Source organism: Bison bison, unplaced genomic scaffold, assembly GCF_000754665.1.
Source record: "Bison bison bison isolate TAMUID 2011002044 unplaced genomic scaffold, Bison_UMD1.0 scf7180017864370, whole genome shotgun sequence".
In the NCBI taxonomy this organism is placed as follows: Eukaryota; Metazoa; Chordata; class Mammalia; order Artiodactyla; family Bovidae; genus Bison; species Bison bison.
Window position 1 is genome coordinate 12,258,462 of NW_011494942.1, and position 9,407 is coordinate 12,267,868.

Here is a 9,407-nt window from a genome sequence, read left to right on the forward strand (position 1 = left end):
CCCTGGCCGTACCACTTACAAGTCATGTGACCTTGGTTAAGTGACATCACCACTCAGATATTGAATCCCTAAAATAAGAAATATAATGACCAACCTCAAAGGATTATGCTGTTGATATGAATAATAAATGTCAAGTATTTGGTCTGATATGAAGTAACCAATAAACATTATTTATAATTGGTTTTCTTTTATTTCTTGAACCTCCCACAGCTCCGTGATTATTGTGAGGTAGAAATCACTACTTCTAAGGAAATACTGAGGGTCAGCAGTTAACTGTCCATTGACCCAGAGCCCATGGCCCTCTGATTCCAAACTCAGGACACTTCCTAATACTCCATCTGAATCTTGTAAGTATAGGAAAAAGACTCATAAAACCTTGAACTCTTACATAATCTTATACCTCATTTAATAAATGCAGAGAATTTATGGAATCTAGATAAGCATATAAATTTGAACTTTGAACCTTTGTGAACAAACATACATTAATTATTTAATTTTCTGTTTACTATTGTTTTCGGGCTTCCCTGGTATCTCAGAGGTAAAGAATCCACCTGTCAATGTAGGAGCTGTGAGTTCGATCCCTGGGTTGGGGAGATCCCTGGAAGTAGGAAATGGCAACCCACTCCAGTATTCTTGACTGGGAAATCCCATGGATAGAGGAGGCTGGTCGGCTACAGTCCATGGTGGTGGTGGTTTAGTCACTAAGTCATATCTGACTCTTTTGTGACCCAAGGGACCATGGCGTCCACGAGTCAGATACGACTTAGCAAATGAACAACAAAAAATATATTGTTTTATTACTTTCACATGGTACTAAGATCCATCTCTATCAGTAGCTGTTTATGGACCCAAACTTTATATTTAGGATAATTGGGTCACACTGGATGTGGTAGTTTCTCAAAATTCTGGAGAGCAGGGACTGTCTTAGCATGGTAGAGAGTCCAGCAGAGTGGCCTAAACAGCTGAGTATAATAGAAGAGGTCAGCTAGTTTTTCATTCATGATGCAAATATTTGTAGCATCCCCAGTGTGTGCAGGGACTGCTCTGGGATACGGCGATGAGTGAACCAGACCAGGTCTTTACTTTTAAAGAGATCACATTCTGGAGTGAGGAGATGAGCAATTAACAAATTAGCAAATACATCAGAATGGTCATTTCAGATAGTGTAAGTAGGAGCTAAGAAGACAATAAAACAGGGTGATGGATACAGGCTGATAGGAGAGATGCTGGGGTGTGGTGGGGAAGTCAGGTGCAGTTGTCTGGGAAGACCTATCTGTGGGGGTGGCAATTTTAGCTGGGACTTTGATCATTAAAAAAAACCAACTGAGCCAGGGCTCAGGCACTGGGAACAAGCTTGGCATGTTATAAGAATAAAAGGAGGGGCTCATTATGAATAATGAAACTCAAAATCCTTATGAGGTCTTTTTTGTCCACATAGGAAAAACACAGGCTTGGGATTACCAGTTGCTTTAGTCACTTTTATTTACCTTCTAGAAAAAAAGAATAGGAGTGGCTGAGGTACACCTTTCCTTTGAAGCGCCTTAAAGGGCAAAACTGGTTCCAGCTTGTTGACTGTTATTACAGTGCTGAAATGTGTATGGTTTTCCTTAAGATATTTGAGAACCAAAACTTTTACACTTAGGAGCATTTGGCTCATCTGTGAAATGTTAGTTTCTCTTAGTAAACTTCACCAAGGATTTGGAATTTGGTATCCCTATTTATAAATCTGATCTTTAAGCACACATGATGATTCACACTAAAGAAAATAGAAGATCTTACTGTAACTCCACTTTTAATTTCTTCCCATTTTTTCTCACTCATTGTAAATAGTCAAAGTACCTATGTATAGAAAAATCAACAACTAGAGAACAGAAGAAAGGTAGAGATGATTTGGGATGTTTGCCTTTCCTAAACCATGTCAAGCAGAATGTTGTTCGTTGTTCAGTCACTCAGTGGTGTCCGATTCTTTACACCACCACGGACTGCAGCACGCCAGGCTTCCCTGTTCTTTACCGTCTCCTGGAGCTTGCTCCAACTCATGTCCATTGAATTGGTGATACCATCCAACCATCTCATTCTTTGTCATCCCTTTCTCCTCCTGCCTTCAATCTTTCCCAGCATCAAGGTCTTTTCCAATGAGTTGGCTCTTGGCATCAGATGGCCAAAGTATTGGAACGTCAGGCAGAATACTGTAGTTATGAAAGTTCTTATGTTTGCTGGGAGGGAAATACTGTTTGTATCTTTCCGTGTCTAACCAGAACAGTGGAAACAACTCAGCTTTTAGCCTTTAATATAGAGATTGTAAAAGTGTTAGAAGGGCTGAAGGTTCAAAGAGGTGAAAGGACGCTCCCCAGATATCAGTAAGTCCAGGAAGCTGTCAACCTGCATGGCAGGAGGAGCGAAAGGGAAAAGGATGCTGCCTGAATCCTGTGAGTGCTGTGCTATTGAGACTTTGAGAGCATCACTGCCGCACTGCTGCTGGAACCACCACAGCTGCTACTTCACGTGAAGCCAGCAGTCCAAGTGATGGTTCAGGATTCTGGAAACCAGCTTTCTGGCTTTTGCTGATAGGCTTGCTGCTGGAGCTGCTACTTGTCCTCTGGCGCTGTTGCTATGACCATGCCACCATTACAGCAACCTGTGTGGCCCGTGATGACCTGCCATGGCCAGTTGGCTGGCTGCCGGAGCCAGAGCAGAGGAGGAAATTAGGGTTCCTTGGCTCCTCCTGCTTTCTAACCTCTTGCCAGGACTTTCTGTGCCAGAACCTAATCAGACCCAGCAGATGGGAGAGTCTGGGAGATGTGGTTTTCAGGCTTCCAACCCCTGAGAGGCAGGAAGGAGAATAGTATGAAGTTGAATACCAACAGTCAAGTAACTATAACAATACTCGAATAAGAAAGGTAAAAATTGAGTTAAAATTAAATTCATTTAATTTTAATTAATTTTAAATTAAAATCCATTGATTTTAATTAACCTTAAAAATTTGTTTTACTTCACGATTTCTCTAAACCTTTAATACGCTATTGTGTTTGAAAATTTTCAAAAGGGAGTTTGTAGTGCTTCTACACTTTGAGTTTGTAGTGCTTCTCAATTTTATTTGGTAATTTTCTCCCCACCAAACACAGTTTTAACCTTTCATAAGACCTCAGACTAGGATAAAAACAGGGCCAAACAAAAATGCTATTTTCGTTAGATTATAATGAGGCCATAGGATAATAAATTATATAAAAGATGTTTTCCTCATGAATTCTGAAAACTACAGAGGACAGATTAGAGTGGTAATGTAGGAATTCAAACATACCAACACCCTGAAAACTAATTATGTTAAAGAAATGACACTGACAAATCCTTGCATTTCTTGGATATTTTTATAATGGTCGCTTATTGTTTTGGTAGCCCAATACATGAACATCTTCTTTGAGAGAATCACAAGGGGAGAAATAAAAAATGAAGAGCTCTGATTGATATGGAAACTGGAGGAAAGGACAGTCTTTCTGGTTAGTTAATAGTTGTTGAAGTTGCTCAGTTTTGTCTCACTCTTTGCAAACCCATGGACTGCAGCACACCAGGCTTCCCTGTCCTTCACTATCTCCTGGAGTTTGCTCAGAGTCATGCCCATTGTGTTGATGATCCCATCCAACCATCTCATCCTCTATGGGCCCCTTCTCCTCTTGGCCTCAATGGTTCCCAGCATCAGGGTTTTTTCCAGTGAGTCAGCTCTTTGTACCAGGTGGCCAAAGTACTGGAGCTTCAACTTCAGCATCAGTTCTTCCCGTGAATATTCAGGACTGATTTCGTTTAGAATGGACTGGTTTGATCTCCTGGCTGTCCAAGTTAATAGCTAATTCTGATAATTCAGGACAGAGAAGCCTGGTGGGCTACAGTCCATGGGGTTGTAAATAGTCGGACATGACTGAACAAATTTTACTGTATCTACAGAGACACCGTGAGTTCAGAGGCATTAGGCTAAGTGTCCAGAGGGAGCAGATGCCAGCAGCACAGCTGTGACTCTCCAGCAGGGCCAGTGCCAATAGGGCACCCTACACAGATGGCTCTATTGGCAGGGTCTTAGCTGCACTTTGTCCATGTATGTTCCTGCCTGAGTCTGTTTATTTGGTCTTCTTGCCTATTGTGTAACTTTCAACCCCTCCCCAAATTATTTTTCTCCTTAAGCAAATTAGATTTATTTTCTTTGTTGCGAGTACTCTAACTGAAACATTCTTAGAAAGTAGAGAAAATCAAAGGGAAACTCAACATTCTAATTTTTTTCCCACCGATAAGAAAGAAAAGACTGATTATATCAGGGAAATTACTATGAAATAAAATCTGCCTCCCAATGCAGGAGATGCAGGTTTGATCCTTGGGTCAGGAAGATCCCCTGAAGAAGGAAATGGCAGCCCACTCCAGTATGATTGCCATGGAAATTCCATGGTCAGAGGAGCCTGGTGGGCTATAGTCCATGGGGTTGAAAAAGAGTCAGACATGACTTAGTGACTAAACAACAACAGTTACATCCCAACAGAATGGATAGGTTTGACAAAGCAGATTTACAAAAATTCAAAGAAATACCATATGTAATAGGGAAAAAAAGGAGAACACTCTAAAACATTATCTCATTGCATAAATGTGAAAAATTCCAAAGAAGAAAAAGTAGGAGAAATGTAAAAAGACAGTAGAATGGCTGCAAAGATTAAAGTCCAGAATAAGAGTAAGTTTGTGAAAATTCTTAATAAAAATGGAAAGATTTTTAAGGCATTATCTGAACAAGAACAAGAGACGGGTAAGCCAGCATCTTGGGAAGGATGCTAGACGGTTAATGTTAGTCGCTTAATTGTGTCCAACTCTTTGCTATCCCATGGACTGTAGCCCTCCAGGCTCCTCTGTCCATGGGATTTTCCAGGCAGGAATACTGGAGTGGGTTGCCATTCCCTTCTCCAGGGGATCTTTCAGACCCAGGGCTCAAACCTGGATCTCCTGCATTACAGGCAGATTCCTTTCCATCTGAGCCACCAGGGAAAGTTAGATCAAAGTTATACGAGGACAGGTTAGACAAAGGTTAAATGAACACAGAATGCATGGACTAGATGATCTCCATGGTCCTGACCATTCATAGTACTTTATGATAATCAGCTTAGTCATTTCTACGTTTGCTCCAGGTTCTCTAGCAAGAAGGATTGCCTTTAGTTTGCAAACAGCAGAACAATCTGCCTAAATATAGACAACCTAGTTAAGACCAGTGAGGTAATGAGAGAACTCAGCCACATAGTAAAATGAAATCATAAATGTAAAAAGACTTTTATATGCTCATTTTAAGACTGTGATCAAGAACTGCCAATAGCTCTGTCATGTGAAAAAAAATCCTCCCTGAAGTAGGTTAGCAAGAAGAGAAAAAAAATTGGAGATCGGGAGACAAAGTGAGTCCTGGAAACTCAAGTTCATTAGATTATGACTGCATCCCAGCCCCTTCCAATCACATGGACAAATAATTCCACTTTTTTTTTTTTTTTGCTTGTTTCAACTTTTTTATCTTTAGTCACAGGGCCAGAATGATAATCTATTCATAGGTGAGGATTCTGATGCTCAATCACTCAAGTTATAAGCAGCAAGCAAGAGATGCAGGCTTCAGAGATCTTCGAGATCACAAAGCCATTACTCTTTCCATTTTGCCTCTATTGATCAGTAGTTCTCAATCAGTTGTTTGCTGAAAGGTACCAGGGCCCTGTAGGAGAATCTCCCTTGGAGAGTTATTATGTGTACTTAGTCGTCCAGTCACGTCCAACTTATTGGAGGTGGATGCCTTACCGTCTGAGCTAGACAGGAGGATTTATTACCACACCTAATTATTTGCTCCTCTCCCTGTAAGAAGAGCCTACAGCCTTGTAGTGCTTCCCCGTGGGAGACTATATTGATACATTTTCCATCTACATTTTCCACCATGGCATATTCTTAGATTCAACTCAATATTTAGATGCACAAAACTACCATCGATTACTTTGGCATCAGATTCAGCAGAAGAACATAGGACAGGAACCACAATTTGCCAGCAGGGAAGCATCCAGTGATGCTTTTCTACGGGACATCAAATCACACAGCTTCCTGGGGACAGCTCGAGTGCAAGATGTGACATACCTGGGACTGGTGCAGGACCCACGCACGCCCCACAGGAGCCAATGTCTCCTTTAAAACTTCAGAAGCACAGCTTTCAGCATCCCCACAAGGACCTGCTCAGTGAAAACTGTCACCACACTCAGGCAAGCTAAATCTACACAGCCTCCATCAGGGATCTATTATGCATGTATATTTCCTCCCAGTTGTTGATTGGTTGGTTTGGTCGCTAAGTCATGTCTGACTCTTGAAATTCCACGGACTGGCATCCATGGAATTTCCCAGGTAAGCATACTGGAGTGGGTTGCCATTTCCTTCTCCAGGGGATCTTCCTGACCCAGGAATCGAACTTGGATCTTTTGCATTTGCAGGAGGATTCTTTACCAACTGAGCCACCATGGAAGTCCAGTTCCTCTCAGGACAGATGCAGTTTCCAATCTGAGATCATATTTACTATGAGCATTGTTGTTGAAGAACACTGTTAACACATTACTCTCCTCTGGGTCCAGGGGAACCGAGTTAGTGCGTTAACTGAAGGTCAAATTCTTACACAGCAAGGGAAGATTCTGTTAATCATTTATCCAACCTGCCCTATTGATAATGGCTTTGACTACCTGATTAGCTTTGACTAATAGACACAGCAGCCATTGCCTGGTTCCATTCCTACCCTCTTCCCTCTGCTAAGAGACAAGGAGGGGCATCATCTTTGGCTCAGGCCCTGAAATGAAGGAGATAGTTGGAGCAGAACCATGGGGCAGAGCTGCAGCAGATCCTTGGCCACCAGGAAACCTTTAAGATAGGTAAATGTTCTAATCCAGGGGTCCCCAATGACTGGGACCTAATGCCAGATGATCTGAGGTGGAGCTGATGTAATAACAACAGAAATAAAGTGCATAATCAATGTAATACACTTGAATCATATGGAAACCATCCCGCCCCAACCTTCTCCCAGGTGGGTGGATAATTATCTTCCATGAAACCATTCTTGGTGCCAAAAAGGTTGGGGACTGCTCTTCTAAGCCATTGCTAATTGGAGAGTTGTTTGTTATTGTAGCATAACTTGTTTGTGATTCATACAACCTCTTTGGAAAGATGTAAGCTGGGTTTATCACTCCCCAACCAGGATTCTCTAAGGAGAGTTTGCCAACTAAGCCAGCTAGCTTTTTGATTCTGGCAATAATCCCCAGCTCAAGAGGCTGATGGAAAGTTTGCCCTTTTTGAGTAATCTGGCTGTTAGGGCAGTTCAAGTAATGTCTGAAAAAGACCACATATGCAGATTGTACCCTTTATTGTTCCACTGCACCTTCCTCTTTGCACCAGTCAGAGTCTAGTCAAGAGACAGGAACTGCACAGTTATTTGGCAAAAAGAATTTAATATAATGAACTGTCAATTAGGTATAAGATTGTCAAGTTGGTAACCATAAAGGTATAAAGAGAAATCGAACGTACTGCCCACATAGCAACTACAGGAAACTGTTAATTACCTTCAGGATCAAGGAAACGGTTGACAAGAGATTGAAATGATTATTAAAACAGAGAAACTTAGAGAAGGGGCCCTGAGGAGCTGAAATTCAGCCATCTGAGGAAGAGGGTGCTTCTCAGGCTGCACTGGCATCTCTGGGTCAGAGGAGGAGCCCTGCTGAGCTGGGACCCAACTCTGAGGAAGAGTCGGCTGCCTAGTGTCCTTGAGGGGATTCGAGGCAACTTGTCCTGCAAGTGTTGAGAAAACTGTATACTGGATCTACCTGCTACTACGGGGAATAAGAGTTAATGGGGTGCTGCTGGCAATAACCATAGCCAGCTGGAGGGTCACAGGCCCTTCTTCCTCCTCCAGCCCTTCCGGCTCCCTCTAGCACCCCGTATTGTCAGAGCCTAACAAGGAGCCGCTGGCAAAGCAGAGATGTGGTTTGTAGAGTCGCAGCAAACTCCTCTGTGTCCATGCACGTGGACTCCTGGCAAGGGGGCAAGTGAGGGCAGAAGTCCAACCTCTGCTGTTCTTGCCAAGCCCTGTGCGGAGCTCTGGCAGCCTGGGGAAGAGGCCTTTTTTTTCTGATTTGCACACAGGTGCCATGTAGACCACTAGTCCACACACTGCTGACTGAAACCTCAGCAATCAAATCTTCCTTCCATCCTCCAATTGGTTGTAAAAAGCATTTTTATCGTAACATTCCAGGCAAACTTACATGGCATAAGCATGCAATTTTTTGCAATCATATAGGTATATAACCCTCCCTTTGTTTGAATTCAGTTCCTCATTCTAACACTTTTTCTCAGGGTGGGTACAGTTTCTGGTCACAGTGTAGATTCAGTTCCTTGCCTTCTTTTAAACTGGACTTCCGGCTGTGCATCCACAGCGCACTTTCTTATTGTTCTCCAGGTGTCTTTACACTGGAATTGTGTAGTGAGCTACTTTGTTCTTGTCCTCTCTCTCTATGTCTGTCTTTTTAAATTTATTTTTTAAACTGCGCTGTGTGGCATGTGGGATCTTAGTTCTCCATTTAGGGGCTGAACCTGCACCCCTTGCTTTAGAAGTATGGAGTCTTAACCACTGGATTGCCAGGGAAGTTCCTTGTTTTGTTTTGTTTTTTAGCCAGCTTTATCTTGTTCTACAAATGGTTTGACATTTTTAATGAACAATTTAAATGAAGGCTTAGAAGAAATTATTTTCAAGTATGTTGAGGACACAAAAGTAGGAGGTTTAGCTCAAATGACAGATTATAAAATCAGGATTGCTAGTGATTTCTATAGATGGAAATGCTGAGTTAATAGCAGACAGATACAATCTATGAGATAAAGGAAAAATCCAATAGAATTTAAAATAAGGATAAGAGATAATTAAAGTAAAATAATTGAACCTGGTGGCAATATTGCTTATGTGGAAACATTAAGGAATCGTGCAATTTTGCAAGAAGCAGACAGCAGTGACTCAATAAATGTTTATATAATTTACTATTTGACAGAAGATCATGGAAATGGATCATTGATTATAGCTGAGGGGAAACATTTTTTTGTTTGTTTGTTTCTTACTTAATTACCCCATGAAAATTCTGAAGAGATATAATGAATTATATGTATGTAGGTATACAACAAAATATTAATGGTGATTATCTCTGACTCAGGGCTGGTAAACTTTCATTTTATTTTACTACTAAAATAGTAATATTTTCCTTATTATATATACATGTATTTATTTTGAAATAAGAATAAACTTTAAAAAAACAAATAAGAACAGCCCAATGAAAAGTGACCAAATATATTTGGAGTTTTAGGAAAATTTTGATAGAAGAAATTCCCCCCCTCCC